The sequence below is a fragment of the Haemaphysalis longicornis genome, unplaced genomic scaffold (assembly GCF_048455015.1).
Source record: "Haemaphysalis longicornis isolate Haplotype H1 unplaced genomic scaffold, Haemaphysalis longicornis Haplotype H1 scaffold_12, whole genome shotgun sequence".
NCBI lineage: Eukaryota > Metazoa > Arthropoda > Arachnida > Ixodida > Ixodidae > Haemaphysalis > Haemaphysalis longicornis.
Window position 1 is genome coordinate 29,479,932 of NW_027526225.1, and position 13,957 is coordinate 29,493,888.

At 48.1% G+C, this 13,957-nt stretch overlaps 2 non-coding genes across 2 annotated transcripts; both read left to right on the forward strand.

Annotated features, from left to right (window-relative positions):
* Positions 1-492: 492 nt before the first annotated feature.
* On the forward strand, positions 493-564 carry Trnar-ccu (transfer RNA arginine (anticodon CCU)). The gene has a single exon. It is a non-coding gene; the product is annotated as a tRNA-Arg (tRNA).
* An 878-nt stretch (positions 565-1,442) lies between these two features.
* Trnar-ccu (transfer RNA arginine (anticodon CCU)) lies at positions 1,443-1,514 on the forward strand. Its single transcript has one exon. It is a non-coding gene; the product is annotated as a tRNA-Arg (tRNA).
* Positions 1,515-13,957: the final 12,443 nt, after the last annotated feature.

A 13,957-nucleotide genomic window follows, 5' to 3' on the forward strand; every position in this document is an offset into this window, starting at 1 on the left:
CCAGACCGGTATTCTGGAGGTCGTGGGTTCGGATCCCACCCGGCGAGCATTATTTCACCACTTTCTTTCTTACTCAAAAAATTCTTCATTTCTTTCTATGACATAACGCATTCCCCGCTTTGCTTTCCGAGGTTTTCTTGACTGCCAACCCTTATTCTATATATATATATATATATATATATATATACATATAGTCGGCCAACCTATCTTTCTGTATTTCCTCAACGAGCCCCTCATATCCTAACTATTTTATTCTTCGAAAGCCTAGCGAGGGTATAGCCAATGGCAGCCTTGATGCCAAGGTAGCGTAAGAGGGTTCCCCACCAGTTGTCCGCTCATGACAGGCTGTAGACGTTTGAGTCACTCCCCGGGGGTTGAAAAGAAGGTCCCCTTCTCCCCGTGAAGTCATAGTGGCGATGGCTACCGCCCTCAACACGTCAGATACCGCTCTAGTAAATATAAATACCCCAGAAAGTGAAGGAGAACACAGTCGCCCAGATAGCCGAATTGGTAAGGCATTCGAGACCTAATCGAAAGGCGTGGGCTCGGTCCCCACTCTGGGCGCGTGTTTTTCTTTCTTTCTTTCTTACCTATATTTAAAAAAATGTTGACCTCACTAACCGTAATAAAAAAACCGCCTAACACCCCTATGACTCCTTTGGAGTTGTAGTCTGCCAACCTATCTTTCTGTATTTCCTCAACGAGCCCCTCATCTCCTAACTATATTATTTTTCGAAAGCCTAGCGAGGGTCTCGGCAATGGCAGTCTTGATGCCAAGGTAGCATAAGAGGGTTCCCCGCCAGTTGTCCGCTCATGACAGGCTGTAGACGTTTGAGTCACGCCCCGGGGGTTGAAAAGAAGGTCCCCTTCTCCCCGTGAAGTCAGAGTGGCGCTGGCTACCACCCTCACAACGTCAGATACCGCTCTAGTAAATATAAATACCCCAGAAAGTGAAGGAGAACACAGTCGCCCAGATAGCCGAATTGGTAAGGCATTCGAGGTCTAATCGAAAGGCGTGGGTTCGGTCCCCATTTTGGGCGCGTGTTTTTCTTTCTTTCTTCCGTATATGTAAAAAAATGTTATCTCCATTACCGTAGTAAAAAAAAGAGCTGAACCACACCCGTATGCCTCCTTCGGCGTTGTAGACTGCCGACCTATCTTTCTGTATTTCCTCAACGAGCCCCTCATTTCCTTACCATATTATTCTGCGAAAGCCTAGCGAGGGTCTCGGTTCTGGCAGCCTTGATGCCTAGGTAGCATAAGAGGGCTTCCCGCCAGCTACCCGCTCATGACAGGCTGTAGACGCTCGAGTCTCGCCCCGGGTGTTGAAAAGAAGGTTCCCTTCTCCCCGTGTAGTCAGAGTGGCGCTGGCTACCACCCTCAAGCGTCAGATACACTTCTAGTAAATATAAATACCCCAGAAAGTGAAGGAGAACACAGTCGCCCAGATAGCCGAATTGGTAAGGCATTCGAGACCTAATCGAAAGGCGTGGGCTCGGTCCCCACTCTGGGCGCGTGTTTTTCTTTCTTTCTTTCTTACCTATATTTAAAAAAATGTTGACCTCACTAACCGTAATAAAAAAACCGCCTAACACCCCTATGACTCCTTTGGAGTTGTAGTCTGCCAACCTATCTTTCTGTATTTCCTCAACGAGCCCCTCATCTCCTAACTATATTATTTTTCGAAAGCCTAGCGAGGGTCTCGGCAATGGCAGTCTTGATGCCAAGGTAGCATAAGAGGGTTCCCCGCCAGTTGTCCGCTCATGACAGGCTGTAGACGTTTGAGTCACGCCCCGGGGGTTGAAAAGAAGGTCCCCTTCTCCCCGTGAAGTCAGAGTGGCGCTGGCTACCACCCTCACAACGTCAGATACCGCTCTAGTAAATATAAATACCCCAGAAAGTGAAGGAGAACACAGTCGCCCAGATAGCCGAATTGGTAAGGCATTCGAGGTCTACTCGAAAGGCGTGGGTTCGGTCCCCATTTTGGGCGCGTGTTTTTCTTTCTTTCTTCCGTATATGTAAAAAAATGTTATCTCCATTACCGTAGTAAAAAAAAGAGCTGAACCACACCCGTATGCCTCCTTCGGCGTTGTAGACTGCCGACCTATCTTTCTGTATTTCCTCAACGAGCCCCTCATTTCCTTACCATATTATTCTGCGAAAGCCTAGCGAGGGTCTCGGTTCTGGCAGCCTTGATGCCTAGGTAGCATAAGAGGGCTTCCCGCCAGCTACCCGCTCATGACAGGCTGTAGACGCTCGAGTCTCGCCCCGGGTGTTGAAAAGAAGGTCCCCTTCTCCCCGTGTAGTCAGAGTGGCGCTGGCTACCACCCTCACAACGTCAGATACACTTCTAATAAATATAAATAGCCCAGAAAGGAAGGAGAACACAGTCGCCCAGGTAGCCGAATTGTTAAGGCATTCGAGATCTAATCGAAATGCCTGGGTTCGGTCCCCACTCTGGGCGCGTGTTTTTCTTTCTTTCTTCCGTATATGTAAAAAATGTCATCTTCATTACCGTAGTAAAAAAAAGACCTTAACCACATCCCTATGCCTCCTTTGGCGTTGTAGACTGCCGACCTATCTTTCTGTACATATATATATATATATATATATATATATATATATATAATTAATTTTGCAAAGTCGCATTCATTTGTGTGGAGAGAGTTGGTGAACAAGTACGTCTTCAAGATCCAATAAAATGTTCATTCATCAGTATCTCGTAGTCCGCGTCTTCTTATTGGTTCTGGCTGCACTTCCGGCCTACGCTGTTTGTGCGTTACTTCATCTTAGGCTGTGGGGTATTTCTCACGATCTTCGAGGGCACGTCGTAATCCGTCGTGCTGGTATTCTTGATTAGGAAGTTCATTTTTTCTAAGTGATGGATTCTGTCTTCTAAAGGCCGAATCTTGTTCGGTAGTGGAGACACTTCTTGCTTCCGCCTCAACTTCGTCCACTTGCAGTGTCTGAATTGAGATCAAATCCATAAACTGTTTCTTCTTCTGTTGATTTCCTTTGTCCACTAGTTTTTCTTATAAGCGGTATAATATCACTCATTGCTTTTCCCTTTGAGGGTTTAGGAAAATTAGCTTGTATACCGCCATAACCTTGAATATTACGACCAGTCTATACGCCTCGAGCGCGGCCTGTAGGGGCGCCACTGTAATCCTCCTAGCGGCCCGTTTCGAAAGCAGGCGCGGTAGTCGGCGTCCCGCTCCCCAGTGCCACCGCTGCTTTTGTGGCCCGTTCACGAATGAGATTTGCCGTGTGCGGGCGTTTGCAATCTATGTTTATGTGGAGCAGTCACTCTGTTCGCAAATTGGGGTGTGTTTACGAGAGTGTAAATGTTTCTGACGCGATCTTAGTGTGGTATACTCGGTCTGTATACAAGCGCCCGGTGTGTGCCACAGGCCAGCGTCGCGGAACCGGCATATGATGTAGCCGATTCTAGTTTACTAGCAGTGCCTCCGTAACAACCGCTTCCTCAGATGTTCATGCTACGGCTATACACTACGAGTTAAATTGGTTTTGTGCGCTTACATAATCAGGGGAGCACTCATACCTGACAGCACACGAATTACGTTTGCCAATATTATACCTCAGATATTGATCCCCGCCATTTACAAGCCAGTCTGTGTTAATTTCGGGAATATTCAACAAAAGTACGATGAACAATGCATAATTATACTCGGGGATCAGCACACGACAAAGTCGTTTTGTCGTGAGGTGAGCGCCCGCAAACATTTATCTTCTCCTCTGCGAGCAGAGCGGAGACGGGCTTAGAATATAATCCGCATCCGCGACTAATGCTTCTTCGAAAAATCGTCATATGGCATAGGGAGCCTGCAGAATAAAGCAGAAACTGAAATCAGAGAGCCTTATCACATACCACACCCTTTCAACGACACCTTTCATCGCTTGTTGAACAGCCTACCCTGTATACTTCCAAAAATGTGTCCGCCGTACGATCAGCTGCTCGTTGAAGTAGAAAAATAAAAGGAAAGTGAACGCGACATTTGTGCGTGTGTGATTACTAAAACGCTCATTGCTTGATTCCGCTCCGCACTTGTACACAGCGTCCGCCTCCCCTCCCCCCCCCCCCCTTCCACCGATGTCTCGCGAAGTAGCAGGGCATTTCGCGTATAGTTGGTCTAGTTAACCCTACCTGGCTTAAGCTTCGACGAACGTCTTTAGCATGTCAGAAGCTGCACTGTTTTTTTTTTCCGTTAGAGAATTATGTTTCTTAATTCCGCACTTCCACAGCATTTATTTTTCCGTGGTTCAATTAACTTGCCTTGGTGTGTGGGCACATATTTAACGACGCACAGGCTTGGAATATACTTAACATTTTCGCATGGTTTATATTCTTATAAAAGGCAGAAGTTATTGTCCGGAATTGGGTAATCACATCCTCGAAACATATTTTTCTGCGACGTATATATTCGAAATGAAGCCGCATTCGTTGTCCACGCTGCAAAATGAAGCCAACCTCTCATTGCGCCAGTATTAGGTCTAAATGAGGCGACAGTAGAATTCATTTGTGCCTGATAAGTTTTGGAGGTGACAGGGGTGATATGTTGCTACCGTCGCCGACGCCTAAGAGCGGCGACGAAGCGCGCAGCACCGCGTCTCCGGGTGGCTCTTGCAGACGATCGCGTACCCTACGAAGACACAGCTGCTTTTTAAGAGACCTAAACGTTCTCTTTGCTTGTAGACGACACCATAACAAGTTTTTTTCAGGGCGCGGAAAGGCGAAAAGAAGCGACACAGAACCAAAACACTGCACGCGGCCCTATCAGCCACGCAGCGCAAATCCCGTCAACGCCGCGGAGAAGCGGTGGCAGGCGGCGCAGCGATCGCGAAGCTCGAGGCGTATATTCCTCCCGGAGTAGGAGCATTTGCAGGTTGAATGTGGAAATCCTTTGCAGTATGTGTAGCAGATAAAACATAGTCAAACGATTGGTGGTATTCAACTTGTAATTCTCATTCTATTTCCCATATACAACACACACCAGCCCATGTTGGTGTAGGAGCTAGAGGGGTGTTACTTTGTACTGGTAAAACTCCAAAATGTATTTGCGCGGGCGAATAAGGAGCCATTTGATTCATTAGCGGATGCTTAGAGAAACAAGCTTTTTGAATTGCAGTATCGTACACAATCGTTTAACGTTGCTCGTTCATCATCACTTCGTTGGTTGCTAAACGTTTTATTTTTAATATAAGAGTAATGTGTATTTTGGAAATTTGTTGGTCCCCATAACGTATCATAGGTATTTGCATTTGCGTATGCTTTCAAAGGAGCAAATTTAAAATGATGGTTATAATTCAATGTAGGTTCACCTTTCTCTACATTCATATTCGTTATATTAAGGTGTTTGCTTAATATTATACTATCATACTTAGGTACAACAATTAACGTGTAATTATTATAATGACTTGGAATTCCAATTACGCGTGGAATATTCGAAGGATCTTCGCTGCTATTGTTCCCTGGTCACTGCAGAGTCCTGTAGATTTCTACATGATCCTCATACTTCTTGTTAACACTCAAAGTATCTCCCCCTAGCAACATCTTCACAGTGTCATACTGTGATGGCTCAATGTTAGGCTCATTCCAGAAAATTACTCGATGACTGTCACAGTTTTTGAATGGGAAACTTGTGTTTCTGTTAAAATTTCCCATTTGTCCAGTATTTAAGTAAAATTTCCTTATAGCATCAAATATGTAGTTCTTTCTTGAACTGGGAGCAGAAATTACATATATGCAATTTTTCTTTGGCAGGGCCTCTTGCATTACAGTAAAAACGTCTTTCACAAACTCCTCTACATTCCCATCTGTATGAATTTCTAAAATTATTTTTACCATGACTATGTTTTCAGTTACTGAAAAGTACTGAGTCATGGGTACAAAAATGGGGTTAAGTTCAGTTACATCATAGTGATGACAAAAATCGTCAAAACTCCAATAGCACACTTCTGTTTTAAAGCATCGAACAGCAAGGTTGTACTCGTTGTCTACAGCACTGTGGCTAGCCACGGGACCGTTCACCCACTCTAGAGTAATGCTACTTGATTTTGGCGGTGAGACACAAATTTGCTTGAGGAGATGGTATATGCTGAACATAGTGGCGTCTTGACTTCTTCTTTTTGGAGCTTCTAAGGGAGCTGTGTATTAGACGTTTGCTTCATGCGTTGAAGGAGCACGTGTACAGGCAGTAGGCTTTTGCAATTTGAAATCGGCACAGTGTACTTGAGCAGCAGTGGGCCAAAATGGCTCCCAGGTGTCGTCTGGTCTTCCGACTTGCCCCGCATTTTCAGCTGCAAATACAAACAATAATTAGTACAAATACGCACATATCATAAAGATTACCTGCAGAAAGTGTGATGTCCACGGGGGCACATCCAACTTCGAAAAGACACAGCTTCCTGGGCTCACGCATAACATACTCGACGAAGTTGATGAAGTGGCGTTCGGTGAGTACTCGCCAGGGCTTACATCGGCAGTAGTTGATTGCCCATGGGCGCACGTGCATGATATGGGCATGTCTGTCTGGTCCGGGGCCGTACTGTTTCGGCTCTGCTGGCAAGTGACCCAAGTAGGACCAATTAGTTAGCATCACCGTCGCGTCGATGAACGCTATGTGGTAGCTGTTCCAACAATTAGTCTTGCGTTCAAATGAGGTGACTGTTAGATTGAGCGTGCGCAGCGTTGTGCACTGATAACTGATGTAGGTACGTGTTGGCGGGGTGAGCCGACTCCGTTTGCTGATAAACGACCGGCGCGCCGCTTATCAGTATATAAGGAGCGACACCTGAGCGCACGTTATCATATGCCTGTGCCACGAGGTCACAACTACTTCGGTTCCGGAGACGCTCTCTCCAACGGACCTCCGACTGATAAAGACGACGCTTACGCCACAGAACACGACCTTGTTTAAGCAGAAGCAGCGAACTGGTGATCCCTCTTTAGTACGTACCGCAGATCTCCAATTAATAATCCGCACGTTTGAGGAAGGCAGAAAGAACCTTCACGCTTGGTTACGAACTATTGCAATTGGTGGAACATATTTATTTGAATCTGTATTTGGAGTTCAGTATCCACGCTTAAAGCGTGTGCGTAGTGAAAATAGTAGACCAAGGAAATGAACAAGAGTAAATGTTGCAGAAGAGGGATCTCGTTGAGGAAATAAGGTAGGTAGGGACAGTCTTCAACGCCTAAGGAGGCATAGGGGAATGATTAGGCTTTTTTTACCACGGTCAGTGAAGTGAACATTTTTTTAAATTTACGTAACAAGGAAAGAAAGAAAGAAAAACACGCTCCAAGAGTGGGTACCGAAACCACGCCTTTCGATTTGATAGCGAATGTCTTAGCAATTCGGCTATCTGGGCGACTGTTTTATCCTTCGCTTTCTGGGGTATTTATATTTACTACAACTGTATCTTACGCTTAATGGTGGTAGCCAGCGCCACTCTGACTACACAAGGAGAAGGGGACATTCTTTTCAACCCCCGGGGCGTGACTCGAACGTCTACAGTCTGTAATGAGTCGAGAAAACATGGCGCGTTCGAAATGACGCAGGCAGGCTCTACGCGCAAGAAGAAAATGGCGCATTCCGCATGACGCAAAAAAGCTCCAGCATACGAAATTAAACCACTCTCCAGCATACCACTTTCCCGGGTATATATGTTAAGGTATTTTTTGTTTCCTGCGCTTGGGGGTAGTAGCCAGAGCCACTCGGACTACTCGGTGTGAAGGGGACCTTCTTTTAACCGCCGGGCCGTGACTCGAGTGTCTACGACATGTCGAGAGTGGTCGACCACCAGCGCTGAACCCTCTTGAGCTACCTTTGGCACCAATACTGCCAGAACCGAGGCCCTCGCTGCGCGCATATATATATATATATATATATATATATATACATATCAAGGTTGCAGTCGTCATTGCCAGTGCTATTCGGCTTTTTTCGAAATATTTAATAGGGCCGAATGACGTGTGCTTGTCACGTTTCTTTGATTCATTGACAAATAAGCGAAAATATAAGTCGAGAAAAAATCCGCCGTTTTTCCGGGAGCGGGACTCGAACCCACATCTCCGCATAACCGGTGCGGTGCGTTAACCAATTACGCTATCCCGCAGCGGCTTCTCTCTCGACTTTTAAAGCGGGGGTTTATATTTACAAGAGCTCTGAGGCCGGTCAACTAGCGCCGCCCCTCGACTACCGCGGGAGACGTAGAACGTCTTCTTTCCCAGCGGCCGCCACGTAGAACGTGGTCGGAGGTCGGGGTTAGCAATTGGCATATCCGAACTGCTGGAGCCAGTGCCTCGTAATGCATGTAGCAGAACAGAGAGATACGGGACGAGGGACTCGGTAAAGATACATATCAAGGTTGCAGTCGTCATTGCCAGTGCTATTCGGCTTTTTTCGAAATATTTAATAGGGCCGAATGACGTGTGCTTGTCACGTTTCTTTGATTCATTGACAAATAAGCGAAAATATAAGTCGAGAAAAAATCCGCCGTTTTTCCGGGAGCGGGACTCGAACCCACATCTCCGCATAACCGGTGCGGTGCGTTAACCAATTACGCTATCCCGCAGCGGCTTCTCTCTCGACTTTTAAAGCGGGGGTTTATATTTACAAGAGCTCTGAGGCCGGTCAACTAGCGCCGCCCCTCGACTACCGCGGGAGACGTAGAACGTCTTCTTTCCCAGCGGCCGCCACGTAGAACGTGGTCGGAGGTCGGGGTTAGCAATTGGCATATCCGAACTGCTGGAGCCAGTGCCTCGTAATGCATGTAGCAGAACAGAGAGATACGGGACGAGGGACTCGGTAAAGATACATATCAAGGTTGCAGTCGTCATTGCCAGTGCTATTCGGCTTTTTTCGAAATATTTAATAGGGCCGAATGACGTGTGCTTGTCACGTTTCTTTGATTCATTGACAAATAAGCGAAAATATAAGTCGAGAAAAAATCCGCCGTTTTTCCGGGAGCGGGACTCGAACCCACATCTCCGCATAACCGGTGCGGTGCGTTAACCAATTACGCTATCCCGCAGCGGCTTCTCTCTCGACTTTTAAAGCGGGGGTTTATATTTACAAGAGCTCTGAGGCCGGTCAACTAGCGCCGCCCCTCGACTACCGCGGGAGACGTAGAACGTCTTCTTTCCCAGCGGCCGCCACGTAGAACGTGGTCGGAGGTCGGGGTTAGCAATTGGCATATCCGAACTGCTGGAGCCAGTGCCTCGTAATGCATGTAGCAGAACAGAGAGATACGGGACGAGGGACTCGGTAAAGATACATATCAAGGTTGCAGTCGTCATTGCCAGTGCTATTCGGCTTTTTTCGAAATATTTAATAGGGCCGAATGACGTGTGCTTGTCACGTTTCTTTGATTCATTGACAAATAAGCGAAAATATAAGTCGAGAAAAAATCCGCCGTTTTTCCGGGAGCGGGACTCGAACCCACATCTCCGCATAACCGGTGCGGTGCGTTAACCAATTACGCTATCCCGCAGCGGCTTCTCTCTCGACTTTTAAAGCGGGGGTTTATATTTACAAGAGCTCTGAGGCCGGTCAACTAGCGCCGCCCCTCGACTACCGCGGGAGACGTAGAACGTCTTCTTTCCCAGCGGCCGCCACGTAGAACGTGGTCGGAGGTCGGGGTTAGCAATTGGCATATCCGAACTGCTGGAGCCAGTGCCTCGTAATGCATGTAGCAGAACAGAGAGATACGGGACGAGGGACTCGGTAAAGATACATATCAAGGTTGCAGTCGTCATTGCCAGTGCTATTCGGCTTTTTTCGAAATATTTAATAGGGCCGAATGACGTGTGCTTGTCACGTTTCTTTGATTCATTGACAAATAAGCGAAAATATAAGTCGAGAAAAAATCCGCCGTTTTTCCGGGAGCGGGACTCGAACCCACATCTCCGCATAACCGGTGCGGTGCGTTAACCAATTACGCTATCCCGCAGCGGCTTCTCTCTCGACTTTTAAAGCGGGGGTTTATATTTACAAGAGCTCTGAGGCCGGTCAACTAGCGCCGCCCCTCGACTACCGCGGGAGACGTAGAACGTCTTCTTTCCCAGCGGCCGCCACGTAGAACGTGGTCGGAGGTCGGGGTTAGCAATTGGCATATCCGAACTGCTGGAGCCAGTGCCTCGTAATGCATGTAGCAGAACAGAGAGATACGGGACGAGGGACTCGGTAAAGATACATATCAAGGTTGCAGTCGTCATTGCCAGTGCTATTCGGCTTTTTTCGAAATATTTAATAGGGCCGAATGACGTGTGCTTGTCACGTTTCTTTGATTCATTGACAAATAAGCGAAAATATAAGTCGAGAAAAAATCCGCCGTTTTTCCGGGAGCGGGACTCGAACCCACATCTCCGCATAACCGGTGCGGTGCGTTAACCAATTACGCTATCCCGCAGCGGCTTCTCTCTCGACTTTTAAAGCGGGGGTTTATATTTACAAGAGCTCTGAGGCCGGTCAACTAGCGCCGCCCCTCGACTACCGCGGGAGACGTAGAACGTCTTCTTTCCCAGCGGCCGCCACGTAGAACGTGGTCGGAGGTCGGGGTTAGCAATTGGCATATCCGAACTGCTGGAGCCAGTGCCTCGTAATGCATGTAGCAGAACAGAGAGATACGGGACGAGGGACTCGGTAAAGATACATATCAAGGTTGCAGTCGTCATTGCCAGTGCTATTCGGCTTTTTTCGAAATATTTAATAGGGCCGAATGACGTGTGCTTGTCACGTTTCTTTGATTCATTGACAAATAAGCGAAAATATAAGTCGAGAAAAAATCCGCCGTTTTTCCGGGAGCGGGACTCGAACCCACATCTCCGCATAACCGGTGCGGTGCGTTAACCAATTACGCTATCCCGCAGCGGCTTCTCTCTCGACTTTTAAAGCGGGGGTTTATATTTACAAGAGCTCTGAGGCCGGTCAACTAGCGCCGCCCCTCGACTACCGCGGGAGACGTAGAACGTCTTCTTTCCCAGCGGCCGCCACGTAGAACGTGGTCGGAGGTCGGGGTTAGCAATTGGCATATCCGAACTGCTGGAGCCAGTGCCTCGTAATGCATGTAGCAGAACAGAGAGATACGGGACGAGGGACTCGGTAAAGATACATATCAAGGTTGCAGTCGTCATTGCCAGTGCTATTCGGCTTTTTTCGAAATATTTAATAGGGCCGAATGACGTGTGCTTGTCACGTTTCTTTGATTCATTGACAAATAAGCGAAAATATAAGTCGAGAAAAAATCCGCCGTTTTTCCGGGAGCGGGACTCGAACCCACATCTCCGCATAACCGGTGCGGTGCGTTAACCAATTACGCTATCCCGCAGCGGCTTCTCTCTCGACTTTTAAAGCGGGGGTTTATATTTACAAGAGCTCTGAGGCCGGTCAACTAGCGCCGCCCCTCGACTACCGCGGGAGACGTAGAACGTCTTCTTTCCCAGCGGCCGCCACGTAGAACGTGGTCGGAGGTCGGGGTTAGCAATTGGCATATCCGAACTGCTGGAGCCAGTGCCTCGTAATGCATGTAGCAGAACAGAGAGATACGGGACGAGGGACTCGGTAAAGATACATATCAAGGTTGCAGTCGTCATTGCCAGTGCTATTCGGCTTTTTTCGAAATATTTAATAGGGCCGAATGACGTGTGCTTGTCACGTTTCTTTGATTCATTGACAAATAAGCGAAAATATAAGTCGAGAAAAAATCCGCCGTTTTTCCGGGAGCGGGACTCGAACCCACATCTCCGCATAACCGGTGCGGTGCGTTAACCAATTACGCTATCCCGCAGCGGCTTCTCTCTCGACTTTTAAAGCGGGGGTTTATATTTACAAGAGCTCTGAGGCCGGTCAACTAGCGCCGCCCCTCGACTACCGCGGGAGACGTAGAACGTCTTCTTTCCCAGCGGCCGCCACGTAGAACGTGGTCGGAGGTCGGGGTTAGCAATTGGCATATCCGGACTGCTGGAGCCAGTGCCTCGTAATGCATGTAGCAGAACAGAGAGATACGGGACGAGGGACTCGGTAAAGATACATATCAAGGTTGCAGTCGTCATTGCCAGTGCTATTCGGCTTTTTTCGAAATATTTAATAGGGCCGAATGACGTGTGCTTGTCACGTTTCTTTGATTCATTGACAAATAAGCGAAAATATAAGTCGAGAAAAAATCCGCCGTTTTTCCGGGAGCGGGACTCGAACCCACATCTCCGCATAACCGGTGCGGTGCGTTAACCAATTACGCTATCCCGCAGCGGCTTCTCTCTCGACTTTTAAAGCGGGGGTTTATATTTACAAGAGCTCTGAGGCCGGTCAACTAGCGCCGCCCCTCGACTACCGCGGGAGACGTAGAACGTCTTCTTTCCCAGCGGCCGCCACGTAGAACGTGGTCGGAGGTCGGGGTTAGCAATTGGCATATCCGAACTGCTGGAGCCAGTGCCTCGTAATGCATGTAGCAGGACAGAGAGATACGGGACGAGGGACTCGGTAAAGATACATATCAAGGTTGCAGTCGTCATTGCCAGTGCTATTCGGCTTTTTTCGAAATATTTAATAGGGCCGAATGACGTGTGCTTGTCACGTTTCTTTGATTCATTGACAAATAAGCGAAAATATAAGTCGAGAAAAAATCCGCCGTTTTTCCGGGAGCGGGACTCGAACCCACATCTCCGCATAACCGGTGCGGTGCGTTAACCAATTACGCTATCCCGCAGCGGCTTCTCTCTCGACTTTTAAAGCGGGGGTTTATATTTACAAGAGCTCTGAGGCCGGTCAACTAGCGCCGCCCCTCGACTACCGCGGGAGACGTAGAACGTCTTCTTTCCCAGCGGCCGCCACGTAGAACGTGGTCGGAGGTCGGGGTTAGCAATTGGCATATCCGAACTGCTGGAGCCAGTGCCTCGTAATGCATGTAGCAGAACAGAGAGATACGGGACGAGGGACTCGGTAAAGATACATATCAAGGTTGCAGTCGTCATTGCCAGTGCTATTCGGCTTTTTTCGAAATATTTAATAGGGCCGAATGACGTGTGCTTGTCACGTTTCTTTGATTCATTGACAAATAAGCGAAAATATAAGTCGAGAAAAAATCCGCCGTTTTTCCGGGAGCGGGACTCGAACCCACATCTCCGCATAACCGGTGCGGTGCGTTAACCAATTACGCTATCCCGCAGCGGCTTCTCTCTCGACTTTTAAAGCGGGGGTTTATATTTACAAGAGCTCTGAGGCCGGTCAACTAGCGCCGCCCCTCGACTACCGCGGGAGACGTAGAACGTCTTCTTTCCCAGCGGCCGCCACGTAGAACGTGGTCGGAGGTCGGGGTTAGCAATTGGCATATCCGAACTGCTGGAGCCAGTGCCTCGTAATGCATGTAGCAGAACAGAGAGATACGGGACGAGGGACTCGGTAAAGATACATATCAAGGTTGCAGTCGTCATTGCCAGTGCTATTCGGCTTTTTTCGAAATATTTAATAGGGCCGAATGACGTGTGCTTGTCACGTTTCTTTGATTCATTGACAAATAAGCGAAAATATAAGTCGAGAAAAAATCCGCCGTTTTTCCGGGAGCGGGACTCGAACCCACATCTCCGCATAACCGGTGCGGTGCGTTAACCAATTACGCTATCCCGCAGCGGCTTCTCTCTCGACTTTTAAAGCGGGGGTTTATATTTACAAGAGCTCTGAGGCCGGTCAACTAGCGCCGCCCCTCGACTACCGCGGGAGACGTAGAACGTCTTCTTTCCCAGCGGCCGCCACGTAGAACGTGGTCGGAGGTCGGGGTTAGCAATTGGCATATCCGAACTGCTGGAGCCAGTGCCTCGTAATGCATGTAGCAGAACAGAGAGATACGGGACGAGGGACTCGGTAAAGATACATATCAAGGTTGCAGTCGTCATTGCCAGTGCTATTCGGCTTTTTTCGAAATATTTAATAGGGCCGAATGA